Below are 20571 nucleotides of genomic sequence, written 5' to 3'. Positions count from 1 at the left end.
TAATTTGCGGGATTGTTTAATGTTCCTTTGTCATCAACAGGAGTCCTTGAAATTGTTGTCTATCCTTCAGGTCGACAAGTGGCGTTGCCCAGCAGGGTGGTAGTCTCTGTGCTGACTGATTTAACCCAAAGGCAGTAGAATGGCCAAGCTCTTAATGGTTTCCCCGAGAAGAGGTGTGGTTCTGTAGGCACAGACCACTACAGCCCGGCACAGGGCTTGTGAAGAAGTCGGTGCTTCTCTTGAGAAGTAAGGTGAAGCCCTGAGGCTGAGGTCCTTCAGCTGGGCTTCTGGAGCCAGAGCCTGCTGTATGAAATAGTTTGGTTGATGTGGATGTACAAAGTGTATTATTTGGAAGTGACCTTTAATTTCATTTGTTACACATGCATCGGAATAAACATAGTTGGAATTTTCAGTCATAAATTCTTCAGATTATAGCTTCAGTCAAATGAACTTTATTTTGCTCTAAGAATGCCCTTTGTTTTTGTTTCTATTTTGCTTACTAATGTGATGGTCCTAAATTCACTACTGACAAATATCTTGGAAGTGTTCTGGTTTGGCTTTTACTGCTAGCTCTTATCTCTTTTAAGTAGGGTTTATTAGATGAGATCATCTACAAAAGACTTTTCTGTTATAAAATAGAATTAAAAAAAAAGTAAATATACAATTAGTAGCTGTTCTTTTTTTACTCAGTTTGAAAGATTAGAATATCAATGTCAAAGAGAGTAACTGGGTTTCTGGAGTATACTCTGCAATTTTGGTTTTATCCTGTTTTGTCCTCTTTTGCTGCACTGTCTAGGGGAAAGGATCAGAGGAATTTCGTTCTGTTCCTCAGTGTTATCTTGAGGAGAGGTTTTCCCTCTCAAAACAATCCAGAACTGAAAGAACTTTTCAGTGCCTCAGCTGAAATGACCACCAAACATGTACATTGTGAAGACTTGAAAAACCCCCCATGTTAATCCCATTAATATTGTTGTTCTGCATACTCTCTGCTGCTCTGCCGCTTGTCTGCTTGAGGTGGCATTGTAATATTTTAGTGTAAATGTTTGATTCCAACACTGAGTTTTGACATATTGAATTTCTCACAGGTTTTATTTTTACAGTTGTGACCTTCAGTACCTCTCCCGTGTCTTTTAAGAATTTCCTCAGCCAGGGAACAGATTCGTTGGCTTAACAGTAGCTGGTAAGAATACTTACATGTATCATTCTCATAACATCTTTTTCTGCTTAAAGATTTGAGATTTGTTTTTACATTTTAAAAAAGTACATAAAAATGAGGTACCTAAATCAGATTTAAAAATCTGTTCTCACTTTTTTTTTTCAACATCTTTGAAAATATTATGGTTGTCTTTATTGTAGCCCTTTCAAGGTGTAGTGAGCTACAAATAGGTTTTTAAAGAAAAAAGTCTGCTTGGTAAAATCATGGGCATTCATCTTATGCAGTTGATATGTAATAATTATGTTAGAGATGAATCATCATTTATTACTTTATCAACAGACTGCTGTTAAAAAAAAAATCCATGACACTCATGATTAAATTAATTTTACCACTTTTTGTTGCTTTTTTCCATAAGTTCAATAGAACATCCCATGAATATCATTAAGAGCCATGTTCTGCTGTGTATTAGCCTGAGAACACTCATGAAAACCTGTGGGTGGAGGGGTGCACTACATTGTACATGTGATTTCCCTCTGAGCTATTCCAGGGCAGTAAAGGGAAACCTTCTGTAGTGTCGGAGGATTCCAATTGCTGTGGAAATCTGTGTGAAATCAGAATTGGGTTATTTGGCCCTCAGTTTGAAGTAAAAGTCTGGCTTCCTAGGAAATAGCCAGTAAGTAATTCTACGTTCTACATGTGTTAATTGATTCTTAAATCAAAACTTCTGATAGCTCCTGCTCCCAAATCAAGTTCTTATGTTATTTTTTTTATTATAATGGTTATACTGGATTGTCCACTCACTTTTATACCTTGTGAATCAGTGGCAATGGTGTGATTCAGAGGGATTGTGCTGATTTATAGCTGATGTAAGTGAGAGGATATTCAGGCGTATTAAAGCTTCTGTGCTGCAAATGCACAAGCAGGTATTGAATTACTGATGCTAATGGAATTACTCACGTGAGTAAAGTTAAGCATAGACATAAGTGTTTTCAGGATTGATGTCCATACTTATGGATTTATATCATTTAAGAACATGGCTCACAATTTTTAAAACTTACTAATCGAATGTGAGCTACTGGGTTTTATTCTAGACAGTCGACTTAAAGAATTACAGTAACTTGCTTCTAGAACAATTCCATCAACTTCAGAGAAGATACATGGATTTTTAGTGCTGTAAATAGGGACGTAGTTTGACCAAATCACTTTGCTGAGCACTACTAATATTGGGAAATTCAGAGTACAGGAGGAGCTCAGAACTGGACAATTAGTGATACAAATGGTTTCAATCAAATGGTTAAACAGCTTCACAAAGACACGGTTCATTTTGTAATAGTGCTTGGAATACAAATAAAACCATCACATGTGCTGTTTGTTGTGATGTTAATGCAGAAAATGGAAAAAACTCAACATATCCTGGGTTTCAGGGGCTCTCATGGAGCCATTCCCGAGAAGAAGAACAAAACAAAGAACAAATTCCAAACCCACAAACTTGCACTGCACGTGCAGAAGCTCGTACTCAATTCTAATTAACAAAGCTTACCTTTCTTTTGACCGTCCCCCTTATAGGTCATCATGTAAACTGTGAATTGATAGCAATAATATGCACCGTGGAATTAATTTTACATTGTATACAGTTTTTATTGTGACTTTATCTTGTTTCAAAAGTGCTTACTTTCTGATTTTGTGGATATTACTGGCTGGATTACTTTTATTTTGGTTTTTACACAACAGTTATATTAGAAATTTGCTGTTTTATTCTTACCTTCTTAGTAAAAATCCTTTTATCACACAATGGGTAATTTATATCCATTACCAGCCCTTTCAATCCTTTTCAGTGGTGCTGTCAGTGCCTTTGGCACAGTAATGATTAATGTGATCTAATAATAGTGTGCCATTATATTACCTTAGTAAAACATGTACCAACATCCTATTCAGATCTACCAAATTCATAGCTTCCTATAATATTTTTGTTGAAAGACAGGATTACTATTTTTCAAAGCTGAATTTTTTTTTTTTGCCTTTAACATATTTAATGAAATTCACAATTCTTTGCCATGGTAATCTTTGTGCATGTGTTTGGGCTTGATGGGAGAATTTTATATCATTCTGCATTATTATGATTTGTTAGGCAAATTGTTTGACACGTAAAGACAGATACATGTTACATTGTTTTGTGTTGTTAAGGGTGCATTTTAAGCATTCAGTATCTTCTGATTATTCTGCCGTATTCATCATGGGGTATATTTAGATTGCAGTATGCAAGAATAAGCATTTGGGCTAAGATGTGGCTGTGTCTTCCTGCATTCTAACCCAGATACTGGCACACGCTCTGGAGGCCAGCGCTCTGCTCTGCTGCCCAGCAGCACCAGTTCTGCTTACAGAGGCTTTGCTGGGCTGCATTCCCTTTGCCAATTCCTTGCTCCTTTGCCAGTAGAAACACAGAGTGGTGCCCAGCTGCGAGCTGCAAACAGGGATCAGGCAGTGCCCTGTCCTTGGTTTGCAACCCAAGGTACAGGCACTGGAAAACCAAATCCATACATATCTACCCTGTACTTGTGGTTCAGCCAGGTACAGCAGTGCTCAAACTGAGACAACTCCAGTTGTTAGGGATTACCGGTTTGCCCTGGAAGTAGAGAAGCTATCCACAGGACACGTTTTTGGTAATCAAACCTCTTGGTGCACCTCAAAGTGTTGGAGTTGTTTGTGTGTGACTGCCTTCCAGTCATTCCAGCTTTGTATTCCTCGATACAGTGAGGGAATTTGCTGCTGCTTTTGCACCAAACACCGATTCCCCCAGCCTTCTGCACCAGGAGGACTTTAGTCATGGGTTTAGTCTGGGGTTCATCTTTTTAATAATGCTCCTGACCAGCATGGCTGAAGAGTTTGGATAACGCTGCGTCTTTGCAAAGCATGTTAAATCTTCATCTCCCAAAGATGTTGTTATTGCAGTCAGGGAGTCACGTACTTAACGCAGTCAGAGAAAAATCCAAATGAAACAGCATGTCCACATTTTAACTCTGCTTTGTAATGTTCTGTTAAATACCTGCTCTTACTGTTTCGTCATTGCACAATAAATACTGGATGAGAAAAATATTTTAATCTTGTCAATACTGGCAATGTCTAAAAACGAGGGAAGTGTGTGTATGCATTTATGTGGAGCCCTTATTTGATTTGGGCTAAGCGATACAGCTGTAATGTGGTTTGAAACATGCAATCAACGTAAACGAAGAAAAATATTTTGAATGCAATGTATAAACTGTGTGCTTCTTTAGACATATTTTTAAAAAAAGAGAAAAAGATCATGACTGTCATATCATATAATGATAACACAACTACTGGGAATGGATGCAGCACCTTTATTTTCTACCATGGTAAAGACAATCTTAAGCCTTGGTCATTTAAATTAAAGACATCTCATCTCTTTCACGTAGCTGATTCTTCATGACATAACAAGAAATGGGGGAGGAGAGAATAAAGCCTGAATTCTTGGCTCAACATTGTATTCAAAAGGTTTAAAGAAAGTTTAAAAAAATGCTTTCCTGGCTTTGGTAATAAAGAATTATTTGCCAAACAGAGAATCCTTCTGTAAAGAATTCTCCGCAATCAGTTTGCCAAGGGAGATGTAATTTGCTAAAGCTCTGACAGAGTTGTATCAGTATTGAATTAGAGATGCTTTAGGTTGCACGCTAGGTCACTGGATGATCAGGAGGCTGTAGCACCTTCCCTATGAGGACAGGCTGAGAGAGTTGGGCTTGTTCAGCCTGGAGAAGAGAAGGCTCAGAGGAGATCTTATAGTGACCTTCCAGTACCTGGAAGGGGCTTCGTAAAGGCTTGTAGTGATAGGATGTGAGGGGATGGGTATAAACTGGAGAGGGGCAGATTTAGCCTAGACATTAGAAGAATTTCTTCACTGTGAGAGTGGTGAGACACTGGCCCAGGTTGCCCAAGGAAGCTGTGGCTGCCCCATCCCTGGAGATGTTCAAGGCCAGGTTGGATGGGCCTTGGGCAGCCTGGTCTAGTGAGGTGTCCCTGCCCATGGCCAGCAGGTTGGAACTAGATGATCTTTAAGGTCCATTCCAACTCTAAATATTCTATGATTCTATGACTGTCTGTGCAGATTGCATCGTATCTTACTGCTTTATTCCTCACGGATCCTGCAGTTGTGCTGATTGGGACTAAGTTGGAATGACAAATGGTTGCTTCCTTTTTTGGCCAAGAACATAATAGTGAAAGGCTTCTCCCTCATTTCTTTACATACGACTCAAAATAGATGTAGTTGGCGGCAGAATAGACTTCATTATCTGAAGCATTTTCAGGACCTTGTTGTTCGTTTCTTACATTGTTCCTTTCAGTGGGAGATCATCCTCAGAAGCGCATGAGGCGCTGGGTTCCTTAGGCAGTTCTGCATCTGTTTCATTGTCAAAGGAGGATTGGTAGTCGGTGGACTGGCCTGCCGAGTGTTGCTTCATCTGCACATCTTTCTACCCTCAGTCTAGGAAAGAGGCTTGTAGGTGTCATCTCTGGGACTATGACTGGTTAAAAGAGGGAGCAGAGGGCCCTGATGCAGCTGCGGAAGCTGTTAAATAGCACCCTTACAGTTCAGTGCCCTTGTTTGGGTTCCTATGGTATCGCCGCACTGTGATCTATAACACACTTGGGTAGGTTAGGAAGTGGCTTCTTTTGTGTGCTCTGAAAGGAAGGCCTCCTGGTAAGCCAGGGGGAGGAAATAAGGTGAAATTAAAAGTCTTGGCCTAATTCTTGGAAGACAGAAAAGCACAGGAGGAAAGTATTTTTGGCTTCTAAGGCTAATTTTATCTCTTGCAAGGCCATTGGGTCAATGAGTCGAAGTGGCGACTGGTAATTCTTGGGTTATATTGCTCGCCACTGAATTACTATGTGACTTTAGTAATGAAACATAAACGTTCTCTCTGTTCCCCGGTGGGCATAATACCATTTACCTGTCTGAAAAATGCTTTGTAATTTAATTAACACTTGGAGTGCTCTTTGAGATCCTTAGATAAAAGCAGGCAAAATGAGTCAATTGTTACAGAAATCCCAATTTATCCCCATTTAAAAAAAATTACACTTTGTCTTGACTTTTTCAAACCTCAAATAATGTTTGATAGGAGTTTTGGGCTTTGTTCTTACTGGTCCTTAGAGTCACTTATTCTTAGTGATTTGTATAGGCACAGTGTGGGTATTACTTTTTTGTTCAACAGAATATTTTGGTGGATCATAAATTACCAGTCCCTGGGCTGGGCATCTGTTTCTGAGAGAAGCCTGCATTTCCAGGGGAGAATCTGAGTTGTGCTAGAGAAGTTCTGTATTATTCTTCAACATATACTTTTCATTGGCTTAGAAGAAAGATTTCTGAACGTTTACTTGTGCAGAGATGCAGTAGCTTGGTCTTTGCTTAAGTACGCCAGTATCTTGCTGATAAATCACATGTGACTGTGCAGTAGTGACTACAGCTGTTCGACAGTTGCGTGCAGTTACCACATCTTGCCACAGCCAGGCCACTGACCGATGACCAGATCAAGGGTTTCCTTGCCATAGGCAGTCCCTGTCTATAAGTACACACCAGTCTGCCATTGGACCAAGTCAAATATTCAGTTGTATATACACTGCTGTTTGAATGTATACTTTGTGAGCCGGCCAAGATCAGCAGTTAAGGAGTTGATTTTTTTGCATACTCCTCTGACTTTCTCATTCAGAGAAGCAGCAACACTTGCAGGAAGCAAGCTGCAACTTCAGCTCATCAGTGTTTTCTACCTTGTGCTCAAAGTCAGGTTGAGACTTGGAGCATCGTAATCCAGTGGGAGGTGTCCCTGCCTGTGGCAGGGTGTTGGAACTGGATGGGCTTTAAAGTCCCTTCAAACCCAAAACATTCCATAATTTTATGATCTGTTTTAGAAGTACCCAGATTTCTCTCTCTCTGCCCCCTTCCCTCCTTCCTTCCCTTCTCTCTCTTTCCTCTTGTTCCCTCTCTCTATCTTTCCACCTCCCCCCTACCCCTTCTCTCTTTCTCTCTCTCAAGTCATAAACCCTATCTCTTTGCTCCTAGGGGCCTCATTCATTCTCATGTTTTCCTTTAGCAGCTCCATGCTTTCGTATGGGTTTGTTGCCTGCCACTCAACTTTCTTTTCAGAGAGTATGGAAGCAGCACGCACATACCTGGATACAGCTTGGCTCCAAGTAAGGTTCTTGGCAAACATATCGATATTTGCACGTTTTCCCCCTTTTAATATGCTTTCCACCACTGTCTTTGCTCAAAAGGAGTATAAACGGTCTGTCAGACAAGCAGGCAATCTCCACAAGCATCTTACAGCTAGCAAAAGTGTTGCACACCTGTTTGCGCACAGCCTTGATGAAACATCTCAAAGCTATGCTAAGCAAGTCAGCCTTTCCCTCCTGGTATTAAAAATGTCATTATCTTGAAGTTCTGAGTTGTACTTTTTGTCTAATATCGCATAATAGCACCTACAAGGGAGTTCATATCTTTCTTATTCTTCATCCCTTCATCTCCTGCAGCAGTTGTTTCAGAAGGACCTTTTTGGTCTAGCTTTGATAATTTACATGCAGTCTGATGTGGTTGTGATGCAGCAAAAGTAGAACAGCTTTCCATGGAGATGTGGGAGGCTGGGATAGTTCAAGTGATCTGCCACTGCTCTTCAAATATTTTAAAGTAACGCATGCTCAGTTTAATGGAAATTGTTATTATTTTTCCTTCAGCTAACTATCTTTTCTCTGTCTCTTTCACAGCCTTCCTTGGGAATATTACGTTTTTACTCAGTGTGGTCTTTGCTCTCTTTAATAGTTGTCTCGGGTGTTGCTCTGAGTGGATGTTGTCACACGAGCAAAACACTCGTTCGTGTGCTCCTTTTCTCCGTTGTGGGTAGCTGCATGTTGCGTGGCTGGCCAGTGTGTGCCAAGGCTATGGAAAAAGAGAGCACGGCAAGATGACTGTTTCCCCAAACCAGCAAACACACATTGCAGCCTGGCTTCTTATTTGAGAACGCAAGATTTTACTTTTTGAATAACTACTGTACTTTAACAATAGGCGTCAAGTGGTTGCTATGTGATACACAACAGCGTTTTTCATGAACTTTTGGCTGCTGAATAAGCCTGGCAAATATGGGTTCTTGCCCTTTTAGTTTTCTGGGTCAATTCATTTTGCACAAAGGCGAGAATGATAATTTGAGTTGTAGGCAGAGAATGTTTTCTTCGCATAGTAGGAAAGATGAAAGCTGGTTTTATTTGATTTCTTTTTAAATTAAAAAATATAATTCTTTATAGAGTTACAAATAATTATCTTGTTACTAAAGGCATCCTGTAAGCTCATGCCGGAGACTTTCTCTATGAAGTAATTGCTGATTGCCAATGCAAACTGAAAGTGGGGAGAAGGAGGAGAAACACAGACATATACACATACGTGTAACATCTGTGTGTGGAAATTATTATTTTCTTAATGCAATTTGATTACCCCAAAAGAAAAGAACCAGGTCAATGCTTTTTGTTTGTTAGGCAATGGTGGCCAATTGCAGACCATACAAAGATGTTTTCAAAACTGTTGTTCTCCTCTGTAAATGCTGAGCCCTTTCCTGCCTGTGGGTCAGAGGATGGTGTCTATCAGACTTAGTTGGCTTCCTGATGGGACACCACATCAAGGATGCTTTTATGTTCTTATCTCCTGATCTGTTGTTGGAATCCCACGGAGCAGGATTTCTGAGACCTGTGGATTTGAAACCTGTGTGAGAGCTGGGGCTGGTGCTTGATGATGCAGGGAAGGACTGGTGAGGTGGCAGAAGAGCAGGCAGATGTCAACAGCTGGTGGGAGCACCACTCGGATGTGCAGGGTAAATGGCAGATTATGTGAGAGGATGAGGAGAACTCCAGAAGGTGGGGATGAAGGAGAGGGTTCAGGTTAGGGGGACAAAGAACGTTGAAGTTATGCAAGGGAAAAGAGAGAAGTTATCTCTGGCTGTGCAAACGTACATGCGAATGTGTAAGTGTCCAAGTTTCTCAATGCTGAAGATCTCATTTAATTTTAATTAGATTCTGGAATTAGAATATTCACAAGGGCTTATTCATGAAGGTTTTGGGGCAGGAAGAGAGGTGCTTGGTCGGGAGGAGAGTGAAAGGTGGAATAATACTGTTAAGGAAAGTTCTATTGTATTGGAAGATGAAGAGTTTTGGGCAGAGTGAGCAAGGAGATCCAGGTTAAGGATTCAAGGGCCACTAAGTAGGGTGGGTGGAAGGTCATCGCACTCTTGACCAAATTAACAGTGAACTTAATCCATTTAGAAAACTGAACAAGGCTTTGGAGAGCAGGTGGAGCAGTCATTGATGTACTGGTTCCCACAGTTGGTGTTTCACTGGATTTGGTTACTTCAAGGAATTAGGAGTTGTAGGTGCTCTTCCTTTTGGTGGCTGTCTATGGCAGCAGCCATCAGTGCTCATCCGTAGACTGAGGTGCTTCAATAAGACATGCTATGAAATGAGAAAGGTGTGCAAATTTCACCCGAGTATCCTGGCTGCTCGTTCTCCGAGACCCTGTTCTTAGCCCCTCACCATGGTGCCAAAAGACCGCTCTAGAGCAGCTCCAGGAAGGCTCCATCTCGTGCCGCCTTTTCTCTGATGGGGTTACAACTTCACAGCGTTACCACAGTGGCCGTACGCTCATTTGTACCAAGCACTGCTGGGAAGCTTTGTGCTGGTTGTTGTTGCTTTGCTCTTTCTTGGACAGTCAGGCTGTTTCTGTGTATTGTTTATCAGGCAGCAAAGTGCAAGTATTTCACCTTTTTTTAAAGGATTTCCTTACAAAGGAGAGGGAAGGAGATTATATCCTAGGTCTCTGTGTCCTGGCAGTCCTTGAAAAATCCTCTGCTTCCCACCCTGTTTGCCCAGTTGCCCTTCTTGGTTTGGTTCATTCCAAATCTAGTTGTGAGGGACGTGCCTTTTCTCTTTGGTATCGGACCCTGTGACCCTGCCCCCCAACCCCAGTGATGAGAACGGCGCTTGCTTGCTGGAACAGAAAAATTCTTTCATGGATGGCACTTTGATTTTATTTCTTTTCTTAGACATTCCATGTAAAGCATTTATCATTGGGATAATTTTCCCTCTCAAAGTCATATCAGGCACAAAGCTGTCTTCAGGGCTATTTCTTCTAGTTCACTGGACAGCTGTTCTGCCTGAAAAGAAAGAAAAGATCATATATCAATCAAAGGCTTCAGGAGAATCCTTATATTCTTTGACTAAGAGGAAAATCCAGACTGTGAGTTCTTGATCTTCTGACTGCTTGTTCAGTCTGGAGAACTGCATTGATATATGTTGCAAGAGTATCTGTTGGGTTTATTTTTTTTAAGTGTTTCTTTTGTGTGTCTTCTTGGTGCGTGGAGGGTGTTACAAACTCCTCTTCACTGCTGACAGTCACATCATAAGCAAACAGTTTCCTTACCCCTGTGGCTTGATTGATCCTCTTCTGAATGTCACCATGGGCAGAAATTACTGCTACTTGGCAGAAGCGAGGTTTTCATCTTTGCTCTGCTGGTGCCGAATGAGGGATTTCCAGTGGAAAAAGACTGAAGGGCTGAAGGATGTGCCCGAGCTACAGCATTTTCAGCTGGTACAGATGTCTGTTTACTCATTGTTCTGTGTTTCTGTAACACCATTACACTGGAGTAACTTAACAGGTAATAAATTCCTTCTTTTATTCATGAATTAATTACTAATTATGTACTTACCCTACACTCTGCTGCTGATTTAAAAATTCAAAGGGCATTGAATATTTTTTTTAAAGGCAAGGAATTTTTACAGTGCTTCATACAAGTTACTGAATAGCGTGCATATAGAGTAACAGAACTGAGTTTAGCCTGCGTCTTTTTCTCTGCAAGTGTGGGATGAGATACATCCAAGTGGCCTTGGGTGCTACCTTTCTATCCTTGCCATGTTCCCCTCCCAGAGTGGAAGTTGCAGGGTTCTCTGGCTGTGTCAGAGCATCTTGGCACATGCTGGAGCAGGACTGGGCCGGTCGGCTGGGTCCGTGCTGACTCGGACACGCAGTATCCCAAGGGAGCTGTTAACTAGGACAGTTTTGCACGAGTCAAAAAAAGGCAAAACTAAGCTCCAAGATTTTTTTTGTATCCAGCTTTTGGTGTTCTTCAAAGGCATCATTAGCAGCACGTTAGCTGTCTGTACTACGTTAGCTTTTGATGGCACCTTCAGCCCCCGGCGAGTGCCGTGTGGACCCGTACGCAGTGGGTTTGGTGTGTTTTGGTGAAAGACACCCTCTGTTCTCCAAACGTCAGACCTGGACTGGAGCAAGGCTTTGCGAGGGCTGCCTGGCCTGCAGTGCTCTGTGTAGGATTGCAAGCAAAACTAAGATGTGATAAAGCTAATCATGCAGTGGAAAGGAGGTTTGAGAAAGGAAAGATGTGCCAGCATAATTGCTGTAAATTCTTGTATTTACATAGACTTAAAGCTGTCCTGATCCAGAATTTCCTGAGGCAAAGGAATTCATTGATTTTTAGCAGATCTGGGATCATATCGCTTGCCGTGTTGGATCAGAATATTGGGCCTTGAAGTGTCATTGATTATGACCAGAAGCAGAAGATTTGGAGGCAGAGGCAAGAAACCTGTGATCAGTCACTGTGCAATAAGCTCTCTTGCGCGTGTTGTAATTATAAGCAGGACACATGGACAGTGTGTACGGTGTGATAGTTCCCAAGGAAGGGAAAACAATGGGGATGATTTAATTCTCTTTTGCTTTGAAATAAAAAAAGAGCAGTTTTATTTAATCAATAGACTCCGGGGTTTGATGTATGGGTGAAAACTTACAACCAGTGGAATAATATTTCTGGTTAAGCACTTCTCATCAGGAACTTGTTTGACCTGTGAGCCACTTCATTTTTTAAACTTGGATGTCTCTATTATAGAACTTCTAAAGATTGTTGCAGCGCCAGCATGGGGAGCGCGTGTGTGTTTTAATATGGATGCATCTTGTAGGAAAGGAGATAAACCTCTTTCTTTGTGCAGACACATACATGATTTATCAAACATATTGTATTACTCTGTCTTTACAGTAAGACGTACAGTGGATGTGAATTGCTCTATCTGTGTAGGATTAGTAACTCTGATGTTCTGTCTTGTATTCAAGAAGAGGATTACTCTGCAGATAACGTGCAGATAATTTACTTTTAGTGAGGCGCTGCAGCTTAAGGACAGCAGAATCAACTTTCTTGAGGTAAAAGGAATAGGAATTGGTCTGGAAGGACAGTATAGTTGATGACTTGTAGGAATATCAAGATGGCATCAGAAATGGATCATTGTGTACTTATTGAACAGTCATTTTTTCAGTCATCCTAAAACGATCTTTAGATTTAAAAAAAAAAAAAAAAAAATCTGTTGTAAATGCTGGGTACCTTGAAATTCACCCATTTTATTGCATATCTGATTGGCAGCATTAAATGCCAACAGCTCATTTAAATATGAAACATCTGTACATTATTATTTAGGGATTTTTCATCTGTTGATTTTAGAAATGAGGATTTTATGAGTCCTTGCATGCATAGTTGTGTATTACTTATATGCAAAAGCAGTCAGTAATGAAAGAATGGGCCTATAATAAACTGTATATGGCTTTGTGATTAAGGTAGGAAATGCACAGCGTATGAAGAAATACAATATGCATTGCATTTGATTTTTAGGTGTGGCAGCAGCAATTATGATTTTGTAACAGTGGGAGGAACGTGACAGTTCAAAAGCATAGTGAGGAGATTGTTTTGTTTTTTTTTATACACCGCAATGTAAATTCTTAAAATAACAATGTAATTTTTACATTTCTCCCTGGATATCGGGGTAATCCAATTTAGAACAATTTATTCTCAACAGGTATGGTAAATATACATATATCATTCTGGAGTGTGGTATCATACATTAATTTTTATGAGTGAGTTATGAAGATGTACAACACAGGACCTAGGATAAACATCGTATTCCTTAATTACTCCATTACACTGTGGCACATATGTGCCACTTTATTACCCTAAAATGAAAAATGTAACAAAAAAAAGGCAAAAAAGCATGCGCTTTTTTTTGTGCATTAGAAAGCCTTTCTTTTGAAATCATAAAAATGTAAAATCTAATGCACCAAACAGTATTAATGAGTTAGACATCTAAATTCCTTGAAGACTTGTAAGATAAAGAGCCATCATCTTCTGGTAACAACATTCAAATACATTCTTTAGCTCAAATGGTTTAAAGCTTATGGATGAAGCTCCTACATGTTGAAATGGATCCAGATCAGTTAAATTCCTGCTAGGGGGTGCGGGTGGATCTGTGACTGAGCAACAGGGTAGGGACAGTAGTGAAAAGTGAAGAAAGAAAAAGATCTGCCCTGTTAGCACCTTGGAATGCATTATTATAGATGCAGGTAGTTTCTGAAGCTGCCCATAAAGATCTGCAATGAACGTATTCCTCTTAAGGCTTTTCTTAGAGTTCTTGGTCAAACAGAATCACAGAATAACCAGGTTGGAAGAGACCCACCGGATCACCGAGTCCAACCGTTCCTACCAAACACTAAACCATATCCCTCAGCACCTCGTCCACCCGTGCCTTAAACACCTCCAGGGAAGGTGACTCAACCACCTCCCTGGGCAGCCTGTTCCAGTGCCCAATGACCCTTTCTGTAAAGAATTTTTTCCTAACGTCTAGCCTAAACCTCCCCTGTCGGAGCTTGAGGCCATTCCCTCTTGTCCTGTCCCCTGTCACTTGGGAGAAGAGGCCAGCACCCTCCTCTCTACAACCTCCTTTCAGGTAGTTGTAGAGAGCAATGAGGTCTCCCCTCAGCCTCCTCTTCTCCAGGCTAAACAACCCCAGCTCTCTCAGCCGCTCCTCATAAGGCCTGTTCTCCAGCCCTTTCACCAGCTTTGTTGCTCTTCTCTGGACTCTCTCCAGAGCCTCAACATCCTTCTTGTGGTGAGGGGCCCAGAACTGAACACAGTATTCGAGGAGCGGTCTCACCAGTGCCGAGTACAGAGGGAGGATAACCTCCCTGGACCTGCTGGTCACGCCGTTTCTGATCCAAGCCAAGATGCCATTGGCCTTCTTGGCCACCTGGGCACACTGCTGGCTCATATTCAGTCGCTGTCAACCAACACCCCCAGGTCCCTCTCCTCCAGGCAGCTTTCTAGACAGACTTCTCCCAGTCTGTAGCACTGCACAGGGTTGTTGTGCCCCAAGTGAAGGACCCGGCATTTGGCCTTGTTAAACCTCATGCCATTGGACTCTGCCCAGTGGTCCAGCCTGTTCAGATCCCTTTGGAGCCTCCCGACCCTCCAGCAGATCGACACTTCCACCCAGCTTAGTGTCGTCCGCAAACTTGCTAAGGGTGCACTCGATGCCTTCATCCAGGTCATTGATGAAGACATTGAACAGGGCTGGACCCAGCACTGAGCCCTGGGGAACCCCACTTGTCACTGGCCTCCAGCTGGATTTCACACCATTTACCACCACTCTCTGGGCCCGGCCATCCAACCAGTTTTCCACCCAGGAGAGTGTGCACCTGTCCAGCCCAGAGGTGACAGTTTCTCAAGCAGAACGCTGTGGGAAACTGTGTCAAAGGCTTTGCTGAAGTCCAGGAAGACCACATCCACAGCCTTTCCCTCATCCAGTAGCCGGGTCACTTTGTCATAGAAGGTGATCAGGTTAGTCTGGCAAGACCTGCCTTTTGTGAACCCATGTTGACTGGGCCTGATCACCCAGAACTCTCCCTTCTGGCCTGTTGTGGCTGTCGGTGATTGTGATGCATTTGTTTAATAGATAGAATACTTGTAATTTCTCCAGGATAGCAAACTGTGCATCCTGTTTGACTCTACCAGTGGTAGCTTAGGGAGTTGTTCTCTTTGGCTCCGTGAGGGTGCGTGTCAAGCTGGAGCCAGTTTTATTGACAGCTGGGGATGAATATTACTCTTGTAATTATAAATGTTTTGCATTTTCAGTAAAGGATCTACAAGAGCTTTCGTCATCTATTGATTAAGGAAGCAAACCTCTCCACGCTCCGGCCAGCCAGGTAAGTTGGCTTTAGCCCTGCAGGTCGGAGTAACCGTGCTTTGAGAAGGTGGGGTGACTTAAACGTCTGTCACTGGCATAGCTGTCCCTGGCACATCTGGGAACAAACTCCAGATCTCCCTCATTTCCTGGCCCATGACTTCTAGTCAGCACAATGGATGCATTTCACTATCTAATATGGGAACAGCTTTTCCAAAATGTGATATTCCCTCTTGGGTTCGTGTGGTAGAGCTCGGTGCTCAAACAGTTACTTGCAGCTCACCTACTAAAGTGTATCAGAATTTCCTAATATCAGACCTATGAGTATATGAATGTGTTTTACCTGCCTAAGAGCAAATGATCTTTAAGGTATCTTTGTGAATACCTTTTAATGTGATTTTACAGCATTAGCCTATCTGTCGTTTCTAAAATCTGGTACTAATAGAATTTAGTATTTGTCATTTAACGTTAAACCAAGAACAGACATAAGACAATGTAAACCAAAACACTGTTAATGGAAAAATCAAATTAGCGATTATTGTGTATCGGAGACATTAAATTTAATATAAATTAGTGCAATACAAAGAAATACGTTTTTCTGCTGTCCCAGCGTTAGAAGAATAGCGCTCCTTTTCTCCACATCTGTGTCACCAGGTTGTTATTTCTTTTGTTTAGTCATATAATAGAATGTGTTGAGACATATTATCCTCAACTTGTGTAACAGCCTACAAATACTGATTGCAGTTTGAGCTTGTTATGGAAAAGTATTGCCCTGTGGATTGAGAAAATGACCAACAGCGGACTATAATCTATGAAGCTGAGAGTAAAATTGCCAACTAGAGGTCATTTTTCAAACCAAGGGGCAATAGTTTTCTACTATAAACTGAATATTACAGTCAGTATATGTTTTATTAAACCATTTCAGAAACTTGGGAGCAGTTTCATTTAAACTTCTTGCTTGATGTGACTCAGAGAACAGGCCCAGGGCAGCTCGCAAAGAGGCCTGGCATAGTCTCTGTAATAAATATTCTGTGTACTCAGTAATTACGAAGGCTTTAGGGCAGTGGCTGTATCCTGCCACAGTTCTGCATCCTTAGCAGCAATCGAAGTCATTAAGATCTGTGTATAAAAATCAGTGCAGGTTGCTCTTTCTCACCATGATACAAAGACAAACTGGGGCCAAACTATATTACAAAAGCCAATTATGGCTATTACAGCCTAAAAGATTGAAAGGAAAACACTTCTTCCCTTCTCCGTACCTTTCTGTTGTTTTTCTTTCTACTGAAGTATGAAGACAACAGATCTTTTTATTGGCACTGCCAGGAGGGTTGTGCCTAGTGCATTTGTCAGTAAGAGGGTTTCCACTCTGGAAACAGGAGTAACAACAATAACAAGCAGGGAAGCCTTTATCTGCCTCCTTTAGCCTACCTTACATATCCATATCCATAAAGAGTTCTGCCGTCCTGTGCAACCATCCTAAAAATTTTGTCTGCACTTGTCAAGTGGATGCATAGTTACAGCTGTAGCCTGTGCAGATTAGGTCCAAAACTTGGTTTTGCACTTTGAGTTTTTAAAACCCAGACCTTCCATCCATATGGGGAGTGTGTGTGTGTATTATATAGACATAGACTTTTTTTCTAATGGTTGTACTTTGAAAGGTCTATGTGTAACTTCACCAGCTTGGTAAGGGTGGTGGATTAGAATAATAAAAATTGGACTGTTATCCATCTGGTCCATCTACTTGACGCTGCAGCACTGTTCTCTACAGGGTATGTGCTAATGCTTTGTCCAGAGCAGATTTAAATGTCCCAAGCAGTGAAGTTCCTGCTGAAGTTTTGTAGATATACTTCAAAGGATATTTCTCTGACCCTTTATCTTAAATTGATCAGTTTACCTCTCACGTTGGTTGTAACTACAGGGACCTGTCCTGTGTGTATCTCCTTGATGCTTCCGTGCTTCTAAATATTTACTTTGGTATTGATTGTGCCCTTGTCTCTCATCCACCACCTACACTGTGTCACTGGGCAGATTGTGGGTTTTTGCCTCTCAAATTCTCTTGGAAATCAAGCAGCTGGGCCAAAGGAAGGTGGTGTTATTAATTCAGTGTTGTGTATATTGCATGACACACATGCTTTCTCTATACGATTATGTATCTCATCTGTGTTCGTTTCTAGGAGGATGTTGTTTAGGGGTCTGTCTGATTGTATTGGGCACTGTACAAACATATAATTAATCTCATTTTTAGCAGTGCTTAGCTCCAAGCTGAGGGTGTAGAAATATAGGGTTATTAGTTTCTAGAGCATTTTTATTATGCTCTTTCTATTTTGATTGACAACCACTAGTATTTTAAGATGACAGAACTAAAAGTTATGCTGCCAGATAGCATCAATATAACGTATGCTAAGTAAACAGAAGCATGTGAGCAGGATAATATTTATGGAATAGTTACATAGCAATGTGGTGAGAGACTAGAGAGAGAATTATTCTTCAAGAAGGGTTTGGTGTCTTATGCTCTTTAGAAATACAGACGGAGGGCTGGACTTTGCACCCTCTTTCCTCAGGATAGCATGCAGGTTTATTGTCTGTCCTGGCTGGGCTGTTCTCGAAAGCTTCTTCCTTGCTCTCAAGCTGCCTGCGTAAGGCAGGAATAGGAGAAGATCCCACAGAATCATGGAGTTGTTTAGGTTGGAAAAGACCTTTAAGATCATTCAGAAATAATGGACAGAAGTGGTACAGAATGGTGTCTTGGTTAGAAGACAGTCCACAGGCCAGAAATTAATTTAAAATGCAGCGTTATGTGAGCAGATAGGAGGATCTTCCTTGACGGAAACATATCCCTGTGGAATGAGTTGTGTAACGCTCCTGCTTTACCATTTGGTGGTTTGCCTTGCAGCTCCAGCTGAAATTTATATCAAACCCTTCACATCCAGTCCTTTACGCAGAAAGCTTGACTGTCCAAGTAGGTGAAAATCTGGAGGTGCGAGAGGCAAGTCAGGAGAGGGGTTGTGAGATAACAGATCGGTCTGGAGAAGGATGGAGCCACTGTGACCGAGTCACGTTGCAATTACTCATTTGGCAAAAAAAAATCAATAATTTTAACTAAGCAAAAAATTATTTTGTCTCCAGAACAAAAAGAATAGTTACTTTGAAATGTGTGCAGATTTTCCATGTGTTTCTAGTGAATATTTAATGTAATGCAATTAGAGGCAGGGCAGGAATTATATAACTTTTAAAACCCAACACATAAAGACTCCTGTTTTTGTGACACAATTCACCAACCTAAAATTGCTTACAAAATTCAAGTTGAAAGAAAGAAGGTGGAATGTGCAGAAGCTGGTTCTGAGGATCGTGCTTAGGTCTGTGTGTGTCGACTGCCGTGCTGGTGCTGAGCCTGGCATTAGAATGGGCCTGCAGAGATGGGCATCTTCGGAAAACACAAACAGACTGAGCAGGCTAAGCTAAGATGTGAAGTCTTGCACTGTGTGAACAAGTAAGTTGAAAGATAAAATTGCCATTAATCAAAAAGTACGAAGACTTTGGGCTCTGTATTTAAAATAAATTACTTTCAGCTTGCATCCTTCTTTGGCAAACGAGTACTTTGCTTAGTATTGCAGAAGGTCTCGAACACAGAATGTATGAGGCAGAAGAACCTGGTTTAGCTTGTGTAGGGAAAGGAACAGAGCTGTGTTAATTTCGTCTTCTACTCGGGCTGACTTTTCATAATTTAGACCCAGTGTGCCTCTTTTGATGAAGTACCATGCGTACCTGCCTTTTAGAGGAAGAAATTCTAACAAGCAGTTCTTCAAATAATTCTCAGTTCAGGATTTTTTAGGCATGAGGGAGAATGGGTGTTTGGGTCCTTTGTGCAGCATCAACACATGTACCTGTAAAATCAGGCAACGTCATTAGGCAGGGTGTTTTGGCAAACTCAGGTTAACTGGAGAAGAAAAGAAGAATCAATACGTTTGTTATTTACTGTCTTGGGTAAATGACGTTTTCCAGCCATTGAGACAGAACTTACCCCAGGTGTGGGGTGTTTTCCCTGAGCGTGGCTCTGTGTACAGTGCCTGACTGGTAATGGGGCTGAGAGGCAGCACTTTTAAACCGCTGCAGTTTCTGGTTGCAATCTGAACATCTTTTAAACACAAAATTATATTTAAAAAGTACCTGATCACATGGCATTTTTTATGAGCCGTCTGGTCATATTCAGCGTTCATTCCTTAAATGTAGTACATCGTACTTTATTGTTGGAAAAGTCTCTTTTGGACTGTAACCTCTTCTTCCCTCTTAACTAATTGACTGCCGCAGCATTCATCCAGTGTACCTTTTGTATTTGCTTCAGCTTTTCATTCCCTCAAAATGTTTTTCCTCTTGACTTGTGCTTGGTATCAGACTGATGCCATTTAAAAAATACCAGTCTTAAAATGCTGGTTATGAATCTTGATTGGTGGGAGCAGTGAAGGTCCCTGTGGCGGCTTGATTTGTGGATAGCAGTTCTTGTCGATCAAGACGATGTGCTGTTGTGTCTGGCACACTTGTAAATTATCAATCCCATTACCAGTTTATGTCTAATCCCTTCGTGTCCATCTGTGATGCTCACGGTTCATCTCTTTTGGGCATTAATATTTGCGTTTCAGGGTGATGCATCCCATAACCAGTCTCACTTGGAGGGAACGGTGCCACATTATGGTGGCATTAAGTGTCAGGATGTCTTAAGTAAAGAAGCTGATGATGAGGAATGAGAAGAGAAAACAAGTTCATCTGGCAGGAAAGAAAATGGAGAGGAAAAGCTGTGGGCGTGAATGCCATCACTTCTGTATCTGGAGTGAGGGGGATTATGTGAGGGCTAGGGTCGTATTGCACACTCTTTGGGTCACCTCCCTGGATCTTGCAGCCACGGCTCCTGTGAGCTCCTCCAGCCCAGTCCCGCAGGCTGCTCAGTGCCACCCCTGGGGCTTTGTGCCAAGACTCAGGCAGGAGTCTCACATCAGGGATGTTACTCAGAGGGACCACAGGATTTCAATGCCATTAACGCTTCCATTTGAGCATCTTTGTCACCTGTAACTTAAACCCTGTCCTCAAGTGCTTGCTCGGGGATGGCATTGATACTCGGTGGGAGCTGCAAATGTGCTGGAGATCAGATGGAGAAGGTGTACATGATGTGTCTGTGTATTGTATGTGGCAGCCAAGCACAGTAACAGAAGTGCTTTAATGTATACGATACCTTTATTATACAGTCAAGTGAAAAAAAGTGGATGATTCTATTTATCAGTTGTGGTTTTTTTTTTTTTTTTGTCTTAGGTGTTTCTGTCTTTGACTGATACAAATATTTTGGAATCTAAACATATCTCCACAATAGTGTTGTGTCT

At 41.5% G+C, this 20571-nt stretch overlaps 1 protein-coding gene across 3 annotated transcripts in view; it reads left to right on the top strand.

Moving 5' to 3' along the window:
* The first annotated feature begins 1094 nt into the window (after window positions 1–1094).
* ZNF536 (zinc finger protein 536) overlaps window positions 1095–20571 on the top strand; it is a 273010-nt gene continuing 253533 nt past the window's right edge. For 2 of the 3 annotated variants that reach the window (XM_069868169.1, XM_069868172.1), the window contains exons 1-2: window positions 1098–1180; window positions 15154–15224. The gene's annotated coding sequence lies outside the window, so the exon portion shown is untranslated. Of the gene's footprint in view, window positions 1181–15153; window positions 15225–20571 lie in introns of all 3 variants that reach the window. The other variant, XM_069868170.1, reaches the window with a different exon arrangement.

This window comes from Phaenicophaeus curvirostris, chromosome 14, assembly GCF_032191515.1.
Source record: "Phaenicophaeus curvirostris isolate KB17595 chromosome 14, BPBGC_Pcur_1.0, whole genome shotgun sequence".
Taxonomy (NCBI): Eukaryota; Metazoa; Chordata; class Aves; order Cuculiformes; family Cuculidae; genus Phaenicophaeus; species Phaenicophaeus curvirostris.
Note: the sequence above shows the minus strand (reverse complement) of the source record. Positions and strands in the feature narration are given on the sequence as shown.